The following is a 19,482-nucleotide window of genomic DNA, read 5'->3' as shown; positions in this document are numbered from 1 at the left end:
ACTGGGGTCTGTTACTAGGGTCTGTTACTGGGGTCTGTTACTGGGGCCTGCTACTGGGGTCTGTTACTTGGGTCTGTTACTAGGGTCTGTTACTGGGGTTTGTTACTGGGGTCTGTTACTAGGGTCTGTTACTGGGGTCTGTTACTGGGGTCTGTTACTGGGGTCTGTTACTGGGGTCTGTTACTGGGGTCTGTTACTGGGGTCTGTTACTGGGGTCTGTTACTGGGGTCTGTTACTGGGGTCTGTTACTGGGGTCTGTTACTGGGGTCAGTTACTGGGGTCTGTTACTGGGGTCTGCTACTGGGGTCTGTTACTTGGGTCTGCTACTGGGGTCTGTTACTGGGGTCTGCTACTGGGGTCTGTTACTGGGGTCTGTTACTAGGGTCCGTTACTGGGGTCTGCTACTGGGGTCCGTTACTGGGGTCTGTTACTGGGGTCTGTTACTTGGGGCCTGCTACTGGGGTCTGTTACTGGGGTCTGCTACTGGGGTCTGTTACTGGGGTCCGTTACTGGGGCCTGCTACTGGGGTCTGTTACTGGGGTCTGTTACTGGGGTCTGTTACTGGGGTCTGTTACTGGGGCCTGCTACTGGGGTCTGTTACTGGGGTCTGTTACTGGGGTCTGTTACTGGGGTCTGCTACTGGGGTCTGTTACTGGGGTTTGTTACTGGGGTCTGTTACTGGGGTCTGTTACTGGGGTCTGTTACTTGGGTCTGCTACTGGGGTCTGTTACTGGGGTCTGTTACTAGGGTCTGTTACTGGGGTCTGTTACTGGGGTCTGCTACTGGGGTCCGTTACTGGGGTCTGTTACTGGGGTCTGCTACTGGGGTCTGCTACTGGGGTCTGTTACTGGGGTCTGTTACTGGGGTCTGCTACTGGGGTCCGTTACTTGGGGTCTGTTACTGGGGTCTGTTACTTGGGTCTGCTACTGGGGTCTGTTACTGGGGCCTGCTACTGGGGTCTGTTACTAGGGTCTGCTACTGGGGTCCGTTACTGGGGTCTGCTACTGGGGTCCGTTACTGGGGTCTGCTACTGGGGTCTGCTACTGGGGTCCGTTACTGGGGTCTGCTACTGGGGTCTGTTACTGGGGTCTGTTACTAGGGTCTGTTACTGGGGTCTGTTACTGGGGTCTGTTACTTGGGGCCTGGTATGGGGGGGGGGGGGGAGTTGCTCATCTTCTTCTTTAGGACCTCATACTCTGTTGCCATGAGACATTTGTAAATATCTTCTCTCCCACAGGAGGCAGGCCTCACCCAGAGACGGTGCAGGAATGCACTCACTGCAGCATGGAGCAGGAGCCCTAATTACCCATAATTCACCCTTAAAGGAATGATCCGCGGTAAAATAAAAAAAAATTCCACTTACCTGGGACTTCCTCCAGCCCGGTGCAGCCGTCCTGTGCCCCGGTCGCAGCTCCGGTGGCTCCTGGTCCTCTTCGCCGGCGGAGCCGACCTCGCCAGGTCGGGCTCCGGGTCGGCCACCTCTGCGCTCCACCGCGGGGGTCACGTGGTCCGGCCGACGTCATCTGGACGCTACTGCGCAGAGCTACTGGGGCTGCGCAGCAGCGTCCAGATGACGTCTGCAGGACCACGTGACCCGCACCGTGGAGCGCAGAAGAGGCCGACCCGGAACCCGACCTGGCGAGGTCGGCTCCCTCGGCGAAGAGGACCAGGAGCCACCGGAGCTGCGACCGGGGCACAGGACGGCTGCCCCGGGCTGGAGGAAGTCCCAGGTAAGTGGAACGTTTTTTTTTATTTTACTGCGGATCATTCCTTTAAGCTAAGTACACACCTGAGATAAAAGTCTTTGGAAAATAAAAGATGCAGACCAATTTTACCCCCTTCCATGTAGTATGAGAGCCATACCTACACAGTCTATTCTATGGTGCTGCACTCCCCATCAGACAGAAATCTTACCCCCTTCCATGTAGTATGAGAGCCACACCTACACAGTCTATTCTATGGAGCTGCACTCCCCATCAGACAGAAATCTTACCCCCTTCCATGTAGTATGAGAGCCATACCTACACAGTCTATTCTATGGTGCTGCACTCCCCATCAGACAGAAATCTTACCCCCTTCCATGTAGTATGAGAGCCACACCTACACAGTCTATTCTATGGAGCTGCACTCCCCATCAGACAGAGATCTTACCCCCTTCCATGTAGTATGAGAGCCACACCTACACAGTCTATTCTATGGAGCTGCACTCCCCATCAGACAGAAATCTTACCCCCTTCCATGTAGTATGAGAGCCATACCTACACAGTCTATTCTATGGAGCTGCACTCCCCATCAGACAGAAATCTTACCCCCTTCCATGTAGTATGAGAGCCATACCTACACAGTCTATTCTATTAAGCTGAGTACACACATCAGATAAAAATCTCTGAAAACTGAGGAATTTATCTGTCGCAGAGGTTTGAAAGTCTGATCTTGCCTCAGATGCTGCACACATGCAATTATGCAAAAGATCCGTTCTTACAAAATACATTCATAGTCTATGATATCTGCAGATCCTCATACACACCTTGTTTAACTGACATTCATCTGCACATCAGATCCACCGGATGTTCACACTGTCATGTAGTATGGCTCTCATAGTACATGGAGGTGGTAAAATTGGTCTGTGATCTTTTATTTTCCAGACTTTTATCTCAGGTGTGTACTTAGCTTTATATCTGCCAGCATTCCTGACTAGATCATATTGCCTCCTGTGTGCAGATTAACATGAGGTCGGTCAGGATTGGATGCAGTTGGGCTGATCTGCTCACTTTCCAGCTATGAGATGACATCAGCCTATGGAGAATAATGTCAGTCTCTCTGCCAGCCTCCGCTGGGAACACTGAGGGATGGCTGTGCTGGGATGGGACATACAAACACGTGTACACAGGTCTCTATCACGACTGGCAATAATTCTAGTGAAAAACATGAAATAGCTGAAAAAAGTTTCCCTTCTCCAGTAAAGTGTCGTTTCCCTTTAAGAAAAACTTCCATTCTCGATGGGCGGGGTTTGCGGGACATGCCTGGGAAGGGAAAAGCACGTGTGGGCGGGGTTAAGACCAAGCACGGGGCGTGCTAGCGACTGAAGACGTGCCAATCAGCTGTATAAGGGCGTGTCCTTCCTGTAGCAGCTGAGAATAGGTCGGAGGGGCGGAGCTGTTACGAGAGGGCGGGGCTAGCAGGCGTAACGCTAGAGGAGGAGGAGCTCCCCGCACTCTAGTGATGTTTACTAATGGAGGCGTCCTCCCCCTCCGGGCTGTGCGCGAGATCCGGTGACTGAGGGGACGCCGCGCGGCCTGCCGGGACAACCGAGCCTAAGGTACCGGGGGAGGGGCCAGCGAGCCGGGGGGAGGGGCTACCGAGCCTGAGAGGACAGAGGGAGGGGCTACCGAGCATCACTGACTGCTGAGACTTGTAGTGCTCCTCACTGACTGCTGAGACTTGTAGTGCTCCTCACTGACTGACTGCTGAGACTTGTAGTGCTCCTCACTGACTGCTGAGACTTGTAGTGCTCCTCACTGACTGCTGAGACTTGTAGTGCTCCTCACTGACTGACTGCTGAGACTTGTAGTGCCCCTCACTGACTGACTGCTGAGACTTGTAGTGCCCATCACTGACTGCTGAGACTTGTAGTGCTCCTCACTGACTGCTGAGACTTGTAGTGCTCCTCACTGACTGCTGAGACTTGTAGTGCTCCTCACTGACTGACTGCTGAGACTTGTAGTGCTCCTCACTGACTGCTGAGACTTGTAGTGCTCCTCACTGACTGCTGAGACTTGTAGTGCTCCTCACTGACTGCTGAGACTTGTAGTGCCCCTCACTGACTGCTGAGACTTGTAGTGCTCCTCACTGACTGCTGAGACTTGTAGTGCTCCTCACTGGCTGACTGCTGAGACTTGTAGTGCCCCTCACTGACTGCTGAGACTTGTAGTGCTCCTCACTGACTGCTGAGACTTGTAGTGCTCCTCACTGACTGACTGCTGAGACTTGTAGTGCTCCTCACTGACTGCTGAGACTTGTAGTGCCCCTCACTGACTGCTGAGACTTGTAGTGCTCCTCACTGACTGCTGAGACTTGTAGTGCTCCTCACTGACTGCTGAGACTTGTAGTGCTCCTCACTGACTGCTGAGACTTGTAGTGCCCCTCACTGACTGCTGAGACTTGTAGTGCTCCTCACTGACTGCTGAGACTTGTAGTGCTCCTCACTGACTGACTGCTGAGACTTGTAGTGCTCCTCACTGACTGCTGAGACTTGTAGTGCCCCTCACTGACTGCTGAGACTTGTAGTGCTCCTCACTGACTGCTGAGACTTGTAGTGCTCCTCACTGACTGACTGCTGAGACTTGTAGTGCTCCTCACTGACTGCTGAGACTTGTAGTGCCCCTCACTGACTGCTGAGACTTGTAGTGCCCCTCACTGACTGCTGAGACTTGTAGTGCTCCTCACTGACTGACTGCTGAGACTTGTAGTGCTCCTCACTGACTGCTGAGACTTGTAGTGCTCCTCACTGACTGCTGAGACTTGTAGTGCTCCTCACTGACTGCTGAGACTTGTAGTGCTCCTCACTGACTGACTGCTGAGACTTGTAGTGCTCCTCACTGACTGACTGCTGAGACTTGTAGTGCTCCTCACTGACTGCTGAGACTTGTAGTGCCCCTCACTGACTGCTGAGACTTGTAGTGCTCCTCACTGACTGACTGCTGAGACTTGTAGTGCTCCTCACTGACTGCTGAGACTTGTAGTGCCCCTCACTGACTGCTGAGACTTGTAGTGCTCCTCACTGACTGACTGCTGAGACTTGTAGTGCTCCTCACTGACTGACTGCTGAGACTTGTAGTGCTCCTCACTGACTGCTGAGACTTGTAGTGCTCCTCACTGACTGCTGAGACTTGTAGTGCTCCTCACTGACTGCTGAGACTTGTAGTGCTCCTCACTGACTGCTGAGACTTGTAGTGCTCCTCACTGACTGCTGAGACTTGTAGTGCTCCTCACTGACTGCTGAGACTTGTAGTGCTTCTCACTGACTGACTGCTGAGACTTGTAGTGCTCCTCACTGACTGCTGAGACTTGTAGTGCTCCTCACTGACTGCTGAGACTTGTAGTGCTCCTCACTGACTGCTGAGACTTGTAGTGCTCCTCACTGACTGACTGCTGAGACTTGTAGTGCTCCTCACTGACTGCTGAGACTTGTAGTGCTCCTCACTGACTGACTGCTGAGACTTGTAGTGCTCCTCACTGACTGCTGAGGCTTGTAGTGCCCCTCACTGACTGCTGAGACTTGTAGTGCTCCTCACTGCCCCTCACTGACTGCTGAGACTTGTAGTGCTCCTCACTGACTGCTGAGACTTGTAGTGCCCCTCACTGACTGACTGCTGAGACTTGTAGTGCTCCTCACTGACTGCTGAGACTTGTAGTGCTCCTCACTGACTGCTGAGACTTGTAGTGCTCCTCACTGACTGCTGAGACTTGTAGTGCCCCTCACTGACTGCTGAGACTTGTAGTGCTCCTCACTGACTGCTGAGACTTGTAGTGCTCCTCACTGACTGACTGCTGAGACTTGTAGTGCTCCTCACTGACTGCTGAGACTTGTAGTGCTCCTCACTGACTGCTGAGACTTGTAGTGCTCCTCACTGACTGACTGCTGAGACTTGTAGTGCTCCTCACTGACTGCTGAGACTTGTAGTGCCCCTCACTGACTGCTGAGACTTGTAGTGCTCCTCACTGACTGCTGAGACTTGTAGTGCTCCTCACTGACTGCTGAGACTTGTAGTGCCCCTCACTGACTGCTGAGACTTGTAGTGCTCCTCACTGACTGCTGGGACTTGTAGTGCTCCTCACTGACTGCTGAGACTTGTAGTGCCCCTCACTGACTGCTGAGACTTGTAGTGCTCCTCACTGACTGCTGAGACTTGTAGTGCCCCTCACTGACTGCTGAGACTTGTAGTGCTCCTCACTGACTGCTGGGACTTGTAGTGCTCCTCACTGACTGCTGAGACTTGTAGTGCTCCTCACTGACTGCTGAGACTTGTAGTGCCCCTCACTGACTGCTGAGACTTGTAGTGCTCCTCTCTGACTGCTGAGACTTGTAGTGCTCCTCACTGACTGCTGAGACTTGTAGTGCCCCTCACTGACTGCTGAGACTTGTAGTGCCCCTCACTGACTGCTGAGACTTGTAGTGCCCCTCACTGACTGCTGAGACTTGTAGTGCTCCTCACTGACTGCTGAGACTTGTAGTGCTCCTCACTGACTGACTGCTGAGACTTGTAGTGCTCCTCACTGACTGCTGAGACTTGTTGTGCTCCTCACTGACTGCTGAGACTTGTAGTGCTCCTCACTGACTGCTGAGACTTGTAGTGCTCCTCACTGACTGCTGAGACTTGTAGTGCTCCTCACTGACTGCTGAGACTTGTAGTGCTCCTCACTGACTGCTGAGACTTGTAGTGCTCCTCACTGACTGCTGAGACTTGTAGTGCTCCTCACTGACTGCTGAGACTTGTAGTGCTCCTCACTGACTGCTGAGACTTGTAGTGCTCCTCACTGACTGCTGAGACTTGTAGTGCTCCTCACTGACTGCTGAGACTTGTAGTGCTCCTCACTGACTGCTGAGACTTGTAGTGCTCCTCACTGACTGACTGCTGAGACTTGTAGTGCTCCTCACTGACTGCTGAGACTTGTAGTGCTCCTCACTGACTGCTGAGACTTGTAGTGCTCCTCACTGACTGACTGCTGAGACTTGTAGTGCTCCTCACTGACTGCTGAGACTTGTAGTGCCCCTCACTGACTGCTGAGACTTGTAGTGCTCCTCACTGACTGCTGAGACTTGTAGTGCTCCTCACTGACTGCTGAGACCTGTAGTGCTCCTCACTGACTGCTGAGACTTGTAGTGCCCCTCACTGACTGCTGGGACTTGTAGTGCTCCTCACTGACTGACTGCTAAGACTTGTAGTGCTCCTCACTGACTGCTGAGACTTGTAGTGCTCCTCACTGACTGCTGAGACTTGTAGTGCTCCTCACTGACTGCTGGGACTTGTAGTGCTCCTCACTGACTGCTGAGACTTGTAGTGCTCCTCACTGACTGCTGAGACTTGTAGTGCCCCTCACTGACTGCTGAGACTTGTAGTGCTCCTCACTGACTGCTGGGACTTGTAGTGCTCCTCACTGACTGCTGAGACTTGTAGTGCTCCTCACTGACTGCTGAGACTTGTAGTGCCCCTCACTGACTGCTGAGACTTGTAGTGCTCCTCTCTGACTGCTGAGACTTGTAGTGCTCCTCACTGACTGCTGAGACTTGTAGTGCCCCTCACTGACTGCTGAGACTTGTAGTGCCCCTCACTGACTGCTGAGACTTGTAGTGCCCCTCACTGACTGCTGAGACTTGTAGTGCCCCTCACTGACTGCTGAGACTTGTAGTGCTCCTCACTGACTGCTGAGACTTGTAGTGCTCCTCACTGACTGACTGCTGAGACTTGTAGTGCTCCTCACTGACTGCTGAGACTTGTAGTGCTCCTCACTGACTGCTGAGACTTGTTGTGCTCCTCACTGACTGCTGAGACTTGTAGTGCTCCTCACTGACTGCTGAGACTTGTAGTGCTCCTCACTGACTGCTGAGAGTTGTAGTGCTCCTCACTGACTGCTGAGACTTGTAGTGCTCCTCACTGACTGCTGAGACTTGTAGTGCTCCTCACTGACTGCTGAGACTTGTAGTGCTCCTCACTGACTGCTGAGACTTGTAGTGCTCCTCACTGACTGCTGAGACTTGTAGTGCTCCTCACTGACTGCTGAGACTTGTAGTGCTCCTCTCTGACTGCTGAGACTTGTAGTGCTCCTCTCTGACTGCTGAGACTTGTAGTGCCCCTCACTGACTGCTGAGACTTGTAGTGCTCCTCACTGACTGCTGAGACTTGTTGTGCTCCTCACTGACTGACTGCTGAGACTTGTTGTGCTCCTCTCTGACTGCTGAGACTTGTAGTGCTCCTCACTGACTGCTGAGACTTGTAGTGCTCCTCACTGACTGACTGCTGAGACTTGTAGTGCTCCTCACTGACTGCTGAGACTTGTAGTGCTCCTCACTGACTGCTGAGACTTGTAGTGCTCCTCACTGACTGCTGAGACTTGTAGTGCTCCTCACTGACTGCTGAGACTTGTAGTGCCCCTCACTGACTGCTGAGACTTGTAGTGCTCCTCACTGACTGCTGAGACTTGTAGTGCCCCTCACTGACTGCTGAGACTTGTAGTGCCCCTCACTGACTGCTGAGACTTGTAGTGCTCCTCACTGACTGCTGAGACTTGTAGTGCTCCTCACTGACTGCTGAGACTTGTAGTGCTCCTCACTGACTGCTGAGACTTGTAGTGCCCCTCACTGACTGCTGAGACTTGTAGTGCCCCTCACTGACTGCTGAGACTTGTAGTGCCCCTCACTGACTGCTGAGACTTGTAGTGCCCCTCACTGACTGCTGAGACTTGTAGTGCCCCTCACTGACTGCTGAGACTTGTAGTGCCCCTCACTGACTGCTGAGACTTGTAGTGCTCCTCACTGACTGACTGCTGAGACTTGTAGTGCTCCTCACTGACTGCTGAGACTTGTAGTGCTCCTCACTGACTGCTGAGACTTGTAGTGCTCCTCACTGACTGCTGAGACTTGTAGTGCTCCTCACTGACTGCTGAGACTTGTAGTGCTCCTCACTGACTGCTGAGACTTGTAGTGCCCCTCACTGACTGCTGAGACTTGTAGTGCCCCTCACTGACTGCTGAGACTTGTAGTGCCCCTCACTGACTGCTGAGACTTGTAGTGCCCCTCACTGACTGCTGAGACTTGTAGTGCCCCTCACTGACTGCTGAGACTTGTAGTGCCCCTCACTGACTGCTGAGACTTGTAGTGCCCCTCACTGACTGCTGAGACTTGTAGTGCCCCTCACTGACTGCTGAGACTTGTAGTGCCCCTCACTGACTGCTGAGACTTGTAGTGCTCCTCACTGACTGCTGAGACTTGTAGTGCTCCTCACTGACTGCTGAGACTTGTAGTGCTCCTCACTGACTGCTGAGACTTGTAGTGCTCCTCACTGACTGCTGAGACTTGTAGTGCCCCTCACTGACTGCTGAGACTTGTAGTGCCCCTCACTGACTGCTGAGACTTGTAGTGCTCCTCACTGACTGACTGCTGAGACTTGTAGTGCCCCTCACTGACTGCTGAGACTTGTAGTGCTCCTCACTGACTGCTGAGACTTGTAGTGCTCCTCACTGACTGACTGCTGAGACTTGTAGTGCCCCTCACTGACTGCTGAGACTTGTAGTGCTCCTCACTGACTGCTGAGACTTGTAGTGCTCCTCACTGACTGCTGAGACTTGTAGTGCCGCTCACTGACTGCTGAGACTTGTAGTGCCCCTCACTGACTGCTGAGACTTGTAGTGCTCCTCACTGACTGCTGAGACTTGTAGTGCCCCTCACTGACTGCTGAGACTTGTAGTGCCCCTCACTGACTGCTGAGACTTGTAGTGCTCCTCACTGACTGCTGAGACTTGTAGTGCCCCTCACTGACTGCTGAGACTTGTAGTGCTCCTCACTGACTGACTGCTGAGACTTGTAGTGCTCCTCACTGACTGACTGCTGAGACTTGTAGTGCTCCTCACTGACTGCTGAGACTTGTAGTGCTCCTCACTGACTGCTGAGACTTGTAGTGCTCCTCACTGACTGCTGAGACTTGTAGTGCTCCTCACTGACTGCTGAGACTTGTAGTGCCCCTCACTGACTGCTGAGACTTGTAGTGCTCCTCACTGACTGCTGAGACTTGTAGTGCTCCTCACTGACTGCTGAGACTTGTAGTGCTCCTCACTGACTGCTGCTGAGACTTGTAGTGCTCCTCACTGACTGCTGAGACTTGTAGTGCTCCTCACTGACTGCTGAGACTTGTAGTGCTCCTCACTGACTGCTGAGACTTGTAGTGCCCCTCACTGACTGCTGAGACTTGTAGTGCTCCTCACTGACTGCTGAGACTTTGCCCTCACTGACTGCTGACTTGTAGTGCCCCTCACTGACTGCTGAGACTTGTAGTGCCCTCACTGACTGCTGAGACTTGTAGTGCCCCTCACTGACTGCTGAGACTTGTAGTGCCCCTCACTGACTGCTGAGACTTGTAGTGCCCCTCACTGACTGCTGAGACTTGTAGTGCCCCTCACTGACTGCTGAGACTTGTAGTGCCCCTCACTGACTGCTGAGACTTGTAGTGCCCCTCACTGACTGCTGAGACTTGTAGTGCTCCTCACTGACTGCTGAGACTTGTAGTGCCCCTCACTGACTGCTGAGACTTGTAGTGCCCCTCACTGACTGCTGAGACTTGTAGTGCTCCTCACTGACTGCTGAGACTTGTAGTGCTCCTCACTGACTGCTGAGACTTGTAGTGCCCCTCACTGACTGCTGAGACTTGTAGTGCTCCTCACTGACTGCTGAGACTTGTAGTGCTCCTCACTGACTGACTGCTGAGACTTGTAGTGCCCCTCACTGACTGCTGAGACTTGTAGTGCTCCTCACTGACTGCTGCTGAGACTTGTAGTGCCCCTCACTGACTGCTGAGACTTGTAGTGCTCCTCACTGACTGCTGAGACTTGTAGTGCCTCCTCACTGACTGCTGAGACTTGTAGTGCTCCTCACTGACTGCTGAGACTTGTAGTGCTCCTCACTGACTGCTGAGACTTGTAGTGCTCCTCACTGACTGACTGCTGAGACTTGTAGTGCTCCTCACTGACTGACTGCTGAGACTTGTAGTGCTCCTCACTGACTGCTGAGACTTGTAGTGCTCCTCACTGACTGCTGAGACTTGTAGTGCTCCTCACTGACTGCTGCTGAGACTTGTAGTGCTCCTCACTGACTGCTGAGACTTGTAGTGCTCCTCACTGACTGCTGAGACTTGTAGTGCTCCTCACTGACTGCTGAGACTTGTAGTGCTCCTCACTGACTGCTGAGACTTGTAGTGCTCCTCACTGACTGCTGAGACTTGTAGTGCCCCTCACTGACTGCTGAGACTTGTAGTGCCCCTCACTGACTGCTGAGACTTGTAGTGCTCCTCACTGACTGCTGAGACTTGTAGTGCCCCTCACTGACTGCTGAGACTTGTAGTGCTCCTCACTGACTGCTGAGACTTGTAGTGCTCCTCACTGACTGCTGAGACTTGTAGTGCCCCTCACTGACTGCTGAGACTTGTAGTGCTCCTCACTGACTGCTGAGACTTGTAGTGCTCCTCACTGACTGCTGAGACTTGTAGTGCTCCTCACTGACTGCTGAGACTTGTAGTGCTCCTCACTGACTGCTGAGACTTGTAGTGCTCCTCACTGACTGCTGAGACTTGTAGTGCCCCTCACTGACTGCTGAGACTTGTAGTGCTCCCTCACTGACTGCTGAGACTTGTAGTGCTCCTCACTGACTGCTGAGACTTGTAGTGCTCCTCACTGACTGCTGAGACTTGTAGTGCTCCTCACTGACTGCTGAGACTTGTAGTGCTCCTCCTGACTGACTGCTGAGACTTGTAGTGCTCCTCACTGACTGCTGAGACTTGTAGTGCTCCTCACTGACTGCTGAGACTTGTAGTGCTCCTCACTGACTGCTGCTGAGACTTGTAGTGCTCCTCACTGACTGCTGCTGAGACTTGTAGTGCTCCTCACTGACTGCTGAGACTTGTAGTGCTCCTCACTGACTGCTGCTGAGACTTGTAGTGCTCCTCACTGACTGCCTGAGACTTGTAGTGCCCCTCACTGACTGCTGAGACTTGTAGTGCCCCTCACTGACTGCTGAGACTTGTAGTGCTCCTCACTGACTGCCTGAGACTTGTAGTGCTCCTCACTGACTGCTGAGACTTGTAGTGCTCCTCACTGACTGCTGAGACTTGTAGTGCTCCTCACTGACTGCTGAGACTTGTAGTGCTCCTCACTGACTGCTGAGACTTTTAGTGCTCCTCACTGACTGCCTGCTGAGACTTGTAGTGCTCCTCACTGACTGCCTGCTGAGACTTGTAGTGCTCCTCCTGACTGACTGCTGAGACTTGTAGTGCCCCTCACTGACTGCTGAGACTTGTAGTGCTCCTCACTGACTGCTGAGACTTGTTGTGCTCCTCACTGACTGCTGAGACTTGTAGTGCTCCTCACTGACTGCTGAGACTTGTAGTGCTCCTCACTGACTGCTGAGACTTGTAGTGCTCCTCACTGACTGCTGAGACTTGTAGTGCTCCTCACTGACTGCTGAGACTTGTAGTGCCCCTCACTGACTGCTGAGACTTGTAGTGCTCCTCACTGACTGACTGCTGAGACTTGTAGTGCTCCTCACTGACTGCTGAGACTTGTAGTGCCCCTCACTGACTGCTGAGACTTGTAGTGCCCCTCACTGACTGCTGAGACTTGTAGTGCTCCTCACTGACTGCTGAGACTTGTAGTGCTCCTCACTGACTGCTGAGACTTGTAGTGCTCCTCACTGACTGCTGAGACTTGTAGTGCCCCTCACTGACTGCTGAGACTTGTAGTGCTCCTCACTGACTGCTGAGACTTGTAGTGCTCCTCACTGACTGCTGAGACTTGTAGTGCTCCTCACTGACTGACTGCTGAGACTTGTAGTGCCCCTCACTGACTGCTGAGACTTGTAGTGCTCCTCACTGACTGCTGAGACTTGTAGTGCTCCTCACTGACTGCTGAGACTTGTAGTGCTCCTCACTGACTGCTGAGACTTGTAGTGCTCCTCACTGACTGCTGAGACTTGTAGTGCCCCTCACTGACTGCTGAGACTTGTAGTGCTCCTCACTGACTGCTGAGACTTGTAGTGCTCCTCACTGACTGCTGAGACTTGTAGTGCCCCTCACTGACTGCTGAGACTTGTAGTGCTCCTCACTGACTGCTGAGACTTGTAGTGCCCCTCACTGACTGCTGAGACTTGTAGTGCCCCTCACTGACTGCTGAGACTTGTAGTGCTCCTCACTGACTGACTGCTGAGACTTGTAGTGCCCCTCACTGACTGCTGAGACTTGTAGTGCCCCTCACTGACTGCTGAGACTTGTAGTGCTCCTCACTGACTGACTGCTAAGACTTGTAGTGCTCCTCACTGACTGCTGAGACTTGTAGTGCCCCTCACTGACTGCTGAGACTTGTAGTGCTCCTCACTGACTGCTAGACTTGTAGTGCCCCTCACTGACTGCTGAGACTTGTAGTGCCCCTCACTGACTGCTGAGACTTGTAGTGCTCCTCACTGACTGACTGCTAAGACTTGTAGTGCCCCTCACTGACTGCTGAGACTTGTAGTGCCCCTCACTGACTGCTGAGACTTGTAGTGCTCCTCACTGACTGCTGAGACTTGTAGTGCTCCTCACTGACTGACTGCTGAGACTTGTAGTGCCCCTCACTGACTGCTGAGACTTGTAGTGCTCCTCACTGACTGACTGCTAAGACTTGTAGTGCCCTCACTGACTGCTGAGACTTGTAGTGCCCCTCACTGACTGCTGAGACTTGTAGTGCTCCTCACTGACTGACTGCTAAGACTTGTAGTGCCCCTCACTGACTGCTGAGACTTGTAGTGCCCCTCACTGACTGCTGAGACTTGTAGTGCTCCTCACTGACTGCTGAGACTTGTAGTGCTCCTCACTGACTGCTGAGACTTGTAGTGCCCCTCACTGACTGCTGAGACTTGTAGTGCTCCTCACTGACTGCTGAGACTTGTAGTGCTCCTCACTGACTGCTGAGACTTGTAGTGCTCCTCACTGACTGCTGCAGACTTGTAGTGCTCCTCACTGACTGCTGAGACTTGTAGTGCTCCTCACTGACTGCTGAGACTTGTAGTGCCCCTCACTGACTGCTGAGACTTGTAGTGCTCCTCACTGACTGCTGAGACTTGTAGTGCTCCTCACTGACTGCTGAGACTTGTAGTGCTCCTCACTGACTGCTGAGACTTGTAGTGCCCCTCACTGACTGCTGAGACTTGTAGTGCCCCTCACTGACTGCTGAGACTTGTAGTGCCCCTCACTGACTGCTGAGACTTGTAGTGCTCCTCACTGACTGCTGAGACTTGTAGTGCTCCTCACTGACTGCTGAGACTTGTAGTGCTCCTCACTGACTGCTGAGACTTGTAGTGCTCCTCACTGACTGCTGAGACTTGTAGTGCTCCTCACTGACTGCTGAGACTTGTAGTGCTCCTCACTGACTGCTGAGACTTGTAGTGCTCCTCACTGACTGCTGAGACTTGTAGTGCTCCTCACTGACTGCTGAGACTTGTAGTGCCCCTCACTGACTGCTGAGACTTGTAGTGCTCCTCACTGACTGCTGAGACTTGTAGTGCCCCTCACTGACTGCTGAGACTTGTAGTGCTCCTCCTGACTGACTGCTGAGACTTGTAGTGCTCCTCACTGACTGCTGAGACTTGTAGTGCTCCTCACTGACTGCTGAGACTTGTAGTGCTCCTCACTGACTGCTGAGACTTGTAGTGCTCCTCACTGACTGCTGAGACTTGTAGTGCTCCTCACTGACTGCTGAGACTTGTAGTGCTCCTCCTGACTGACTGCTGAGACTTGTAGTGCCCCTCACTGACTGCTGAGACTTGTAGTGCTCCTCACTGACTGCTGAGACTTGTAGTGCTCCTCACTGACTGACTGCTGAGACTTGTAGTGCTCCTCACTGACTGCTGAGACTTGTAGTGCTCCTCACTGACTGCTGAGACTTGTAGTGCTCCTCACTGACTGCTGAGACTTGTAGTGCCCCTCACTGACTGCTGAGACTTGTAGTGCCCCTCACTGATTGCTGAGACTTGTAGTGCTCCTCACTGACTGACTGCTGAGACTTGTAGTGCTCCTCACTGACTGCTGAGACTTGTAGTGCTCCTCACTGACTGCTGAGACTTGTAGTGCTCCTCACTGACTGCTGAGACTTGTAGTGCTCCTCACTGACTGCTGAGACTTGTAGTGCCCTCACTGACTGCTGAGACTTGTAGTGCTCCTCACTGACTGCTGAGACTTGTAGTGCTCCTCACTGACTGACTGCTGAGACTTGTAGTGCCCCTCACTGACTGCTGAGACTTGTAGTGCTCCTCACTGACTGCTGAGACTTGTAGTGCTCCTCACTGACTGCTGAGACTTGTAGTGCCCCTCACTGACTGCTGAGACTTGTAGTGCCCCTCACTGATTGCTGAGACTTGTAGTGCTCCTCACTGACTGACTGCTGAGACTTGTAGTGCTCCTCACTGACTGACTGCTGAGACTTGTAGTGCTCATCACTGACTGCTGAGACTTGTAGTGCTCCTCACTGACTGCTGAGACTTGTAGTGCTCCTCACTGACTGCTGAGACTTGTAGTGCTCCTCACTGACTGCTGAGACTTGTAGTGCCCCTCACTGACTGCTGAGACTTGTAGTGCTCCTCACTGACTGCTGAGACTTGTAGTGCCCCTCACTGACTGACTGCTGAGACTTGTAGTGCCCCTCACTGACTGCTGAGACTTGTAGTGCTCCTCACTGACTGCTGAGACTTGTAGTGCTCCTCACTGACTGACTGCTGAGACTTGTAGTGCTCCTCACTGACTGCTGAGACTTGTAGTGCTCCTCACTGACTGCTGAGACTTGTAGTGCTCCTCACTGACTGACTGCTGAGACTTGTAGTGCTCCTCACTGACTGCTGAGACTTGTAGTGCTCCTCACTGACTGCTGAGACTTGTAGTGCTCCTCACTGACTGCTGAGACTTGTAGTGCTCCTCACTGACTGCTGAGACTTGTAGTGCTCCTCACTGACTGCTGAGACTTGTAGTGCTCCTCACTGACTGCTGAGACTTGTAGTGCTCCTCACTGACTGCTGAGACTTGTAGTGCTCCTCACTGACTGCTGAGACTTGTAGTGCCCCTCACTGACTGCTGAGACTTGTAGTGCTCCTCACTGACTGACTGCTGAGACTTGTAGTGCTCCTCACTGACTGCTGAGACTTGTAGTGCCCCTCACTGACTGCTGAGACTTGTAGTGCTCCTCACTGACTGCTGAGACTTGTAGTGCCCCTCACTGACTGACTGCTGAGACTTGTAGTGCTCCTCACTGACTGACTGCTGAGACTTGTAGTGCTCCTCACTGACTGCTGAGACTTGTAGTGCTCCTCACTGACTGCTGAGACTTGTAGTGCTCCTCACTGACTGCTGAGACTTGTAGTGCTCCTCACTGACTGCTGAGACTTGTAGTGCTCCTCACTGACTGCTGAGACTTGTAGTGCCCTCACTGACTGCTGAGACTTGTAGTGCCCCTCACTGACTGACTGCTGAGACTTGTAGTGCCCCTCACTGACTGCTGAGACTTGTAGTGCTCCTCACTGACTGCTGAGACTTGTAGTGCCCCTCACTGACTGCTGAGACTTGTAGTGCTCCTCACTGACTGCTGAGACTTGTAGTCGTGCTCCTCACTGACTGCTGAGACTTGTAGTGCCCCTCACTGACTGCTGAGACTTGTAGTGCTCCTCACTGACTGCTGAGACTTGTAGTGCTCCTCACTGACTGCTGAGACTTGTAGTGCCTCCTCACTGACTGCTGAGACTTGTAGTGCTCCTCACTGACTGCTGAGACTTGTAGTGCTCCTCACTGACTGCTGAGACTTGTAGTGCTCCTCACTGACTGCTGAGACTTGTAGTGCTGCTCACTGACTGCCTGCTGAGACTTGTAGTGCTCCTCACTGACTGCTGAGACTTGTAGTGCTCCTCACTGACTGCTGAGACTTGTAGTGCTCCTCACTGACTGCTGAGACTTGTAGTGCCCCTCACTGACTGCTGAGACTTGTAGTGCCCCTCACTGACTGCTGAGACTTGTAGTGCCCCTCACTGACTGCTGAGACTTGTAGTGCCCCTCACTGACTGCTGAGACTTGTAGTGCCCCTCACTGACTGACTGCTGAGACTTGTAGTGCCCCTCACTGACTGCTGAGACTTGTAGTGCCCCTCACTGACTGCTGAGACTTGTAGTGCTCCTCACTGACTGACTGCTGAGACTTGTAGTGCTCCTCACTGACTGCTGAGACTTGTAGTGCTCCTCACTGACTGACTGCTGAGACTTGTAGTGCTCCTCACTGACTGCTGAGACTTGTAGTGCTCCTCACTGACTGCTGAGACTTGTAGTGCCCCTCACTGACTGCTGAGACTTGTAGTGCCCCTCACTGACTGCTGAGACTTGTAGTGCCCCTCACTGACTGCTGAGACTTGTAGTGCTCCTCACTGACTGCTGAGACTTGTAGTGCTCCTCACTGACTGCTGAGACTTGTAGTGCTCCTCACTGACTGACTGCTGAGACTTGTAGTGCCCCTCACTGACTGCTGAGACTTGTAGTGCTCCTCACTGACTGCTGAGACTTGTAGTGCTCCTCACTGACTGCTGAGACTTGTAGTGCTCCTCACTGACTGCTGAGACTTGTAGTGCTCCTCACTGACTGCTGAGACTTGTAGTGCTCCTCACTGACTGCTGAGACTTGTAGTGCTCCTCACTGACTGCTGAGACTTGTAGTGCTCCTCACTGACTGCTGAGACTTGTAGTGCTCCTCACTGACTGCTGAGACTTGTAGTGCCCCTCACTGACTGCTGAGACTTGTAGTGCTCCTCACTGACTGCTGAGACTTGTAGTGCTCCTCACTGACTGACTGCTGAGACTTGTAGTGCTCCTCACTGACTGCTGAGACTTGTAGTGCTCCTCACTGACTGCTGAGACTTGTAGTGCTCCTCACTGACTGCTGAGACTTGTAGTGCTCCTCACTGACTGCTGAGACTTGTAGTGCTCCTCACTGACTGCTGAGACTTGTAGTGCTCCCTCACTGACTGCTGAGACTTGTAGTGCCCCTCACTGACTGCTGAGACTTGTAGTGCTCCTCACTGACTGCTGAGACTTGTAGTGCTCCTCACTGACTGCTGAGACTTGTAGTGCTCCTCACTGACTGCTGAGACTTGTAGTGCTCCTCACTGACTGCTGAGACTTGTAGTGCTCCTCACTGACTGCTGAGACTTGTAGTGCCCCTCACTGACTGCTGAGACTTGTAGTGCCCCTCACTGACTGCTGAGACTTGTAGTGCCCCTCACTGACTGCTGAGACTTGTAGTGCCCCTCACTGACTGCTGAGACTTGTAGTGCCCCTCACTGACTGCTGAGACTTGTAGTGCCCCTCACTGACTGCTGAGACTTGTAGTGCCTCCTCACTGACTGCTGAGACTTGTAGTGCTCCTCACTGACTGCTGAGACTTGTAGTGCTCCTCACTGACTGCTGAGACTTGTAGTGCTCCTCACTGACTGCTGAGACTTGTAGTGCTCCTCACTGACTGCTGAGACTTGTAGTGCTCCTCACTGACTGCTGAGACTTGTAGTGCTCCTCACTGACTGCTGAGACTTGTAGTGCTCCTCACTGACTGCTGAGACTTGTAGTGCTCCTCACTGACTGCTGAGACTTGTAGTGCTCCTCACTGACTGCTGAGACTTGTAGTGCCCCTCACTGACTGCTGAGACTTGTAGTGCTCCTCACTGACTGCTGAGACTTGTAGTGCTCCTCACTGACTGCTGAGACTTGTAGTGCTCCTCACTGACTGCTGAGACTTGTAGTGCTCCTCACTGACTGCTGAGACTTGTAGTGCTCCTCACTGACTGCTGAGACTTGTAGTGCTCCTCACTGACTGCTGAGACTTGTAGTGCTCCTCACTGACTGCTGAGACTTGTAGTGCTCCTCACTGACTGCTGAGACTTGTAGTGCTCCTCACTGACTGCTGAGACTTGTAGTGCTCCTCACTGACTGCTGAGACTTGTAGTGCTCCTCACTGACTGCTGAGACTTGTAGTGCTCCTCACTGACTGCTGAGACTTGTAGTGCTCCTCACTGACTGCTGAGACTTGTAGTGCTCCTCACTGACTGCTGAGACTTGTAGTGCTCCTCACTGACTGCTGAGACTTGTAGTGCTCCTCACTGACTGCTGAGACTTGTAGTGCTCCTCACTGACTGCTGAGACTTGTAGTGCTCCTCACTGACTGCTGAGACTTGTAGTGCTCCTCACTGACTGACTGCTGAGACTTGTAGTGCTCCTCACTGACTGCTGAGACTTGTAGTGCTCCTCACTGACTGCTGAGACTTGTAGTGCTCCTCACTGACTGCTGAGACTTGTAGTGCTCCCTCACTGACTGCTGAGACTTGTAGTGCCCTCACTGACTGCTGAGACTTGTAGTGCTCCTCACTGACTTCTGCTGAGACTTGTAGTGCCCCTCACTGACTGCTGAGACTTGTAGTGCTCCTCACTGACTGACTGAGGACTTGTAGTGCCTCCTCACTGACTGCTGAGACTTGTAGTGCTCCTCACTGACTGCTGAGACTTGTAGTGCCCCTCACTGACTGCTGAGACTTGTAGTGCCCCTCACTGACTGCTGAGACTTGTAGTGCTCCTCACTGACTGACTGCTGAGACTTGTAGTGCTCCTCACTGACTGCTGAGACTTGTAGTGCTCCTCACTGACTGCTGAGACTTGTAGTGCTCCTCACTG

The 19,482-nt window shown here is 52.8% G+C and overlaps 1 protein-coding gene across 1 annotated transcript in view; it reads left to right on the top strand.

The window, feature by feature from the left end:
- Positions 1–3,210: 3,210 nt before the first annotated feature.
- The window catches only part of RAF1 (Raf-1 proto-oncogene, serine/threonine kinase), a 152,877-nt gene continuing 136,605 nt past the window's right edge, over positions 3,211–19,482 (top strand). Inside the window, exon 1 of the mRNA XM_068251799.1 lies at positions 3,211–3,319. The gene's annotated coding sequence lies outside the window, so the exon portion shown is untranslated. The remainder of the gene's footprint in view (positions 3,320–19,482) is intronic.

The sequence above is a fragment of the Hyperolius riggenbachi genome, chromosome 9 (assembly GCF_040937935.1).
Source record: "Hyperolius riggenbachi isolate aHypRig1 chromosome 9, aHypRig1.pri, whole genome shotgun sequence".
Lineage (NCBI taxonomy): Eukaryota > Metazoa > Chordata > Amphibia > Anura > Hyperoliidae > Hyperolius > Hyperolius riggenbachi.
This window is presented reverse-complemented; position numbering and strand designations above follow the sequence as displayed.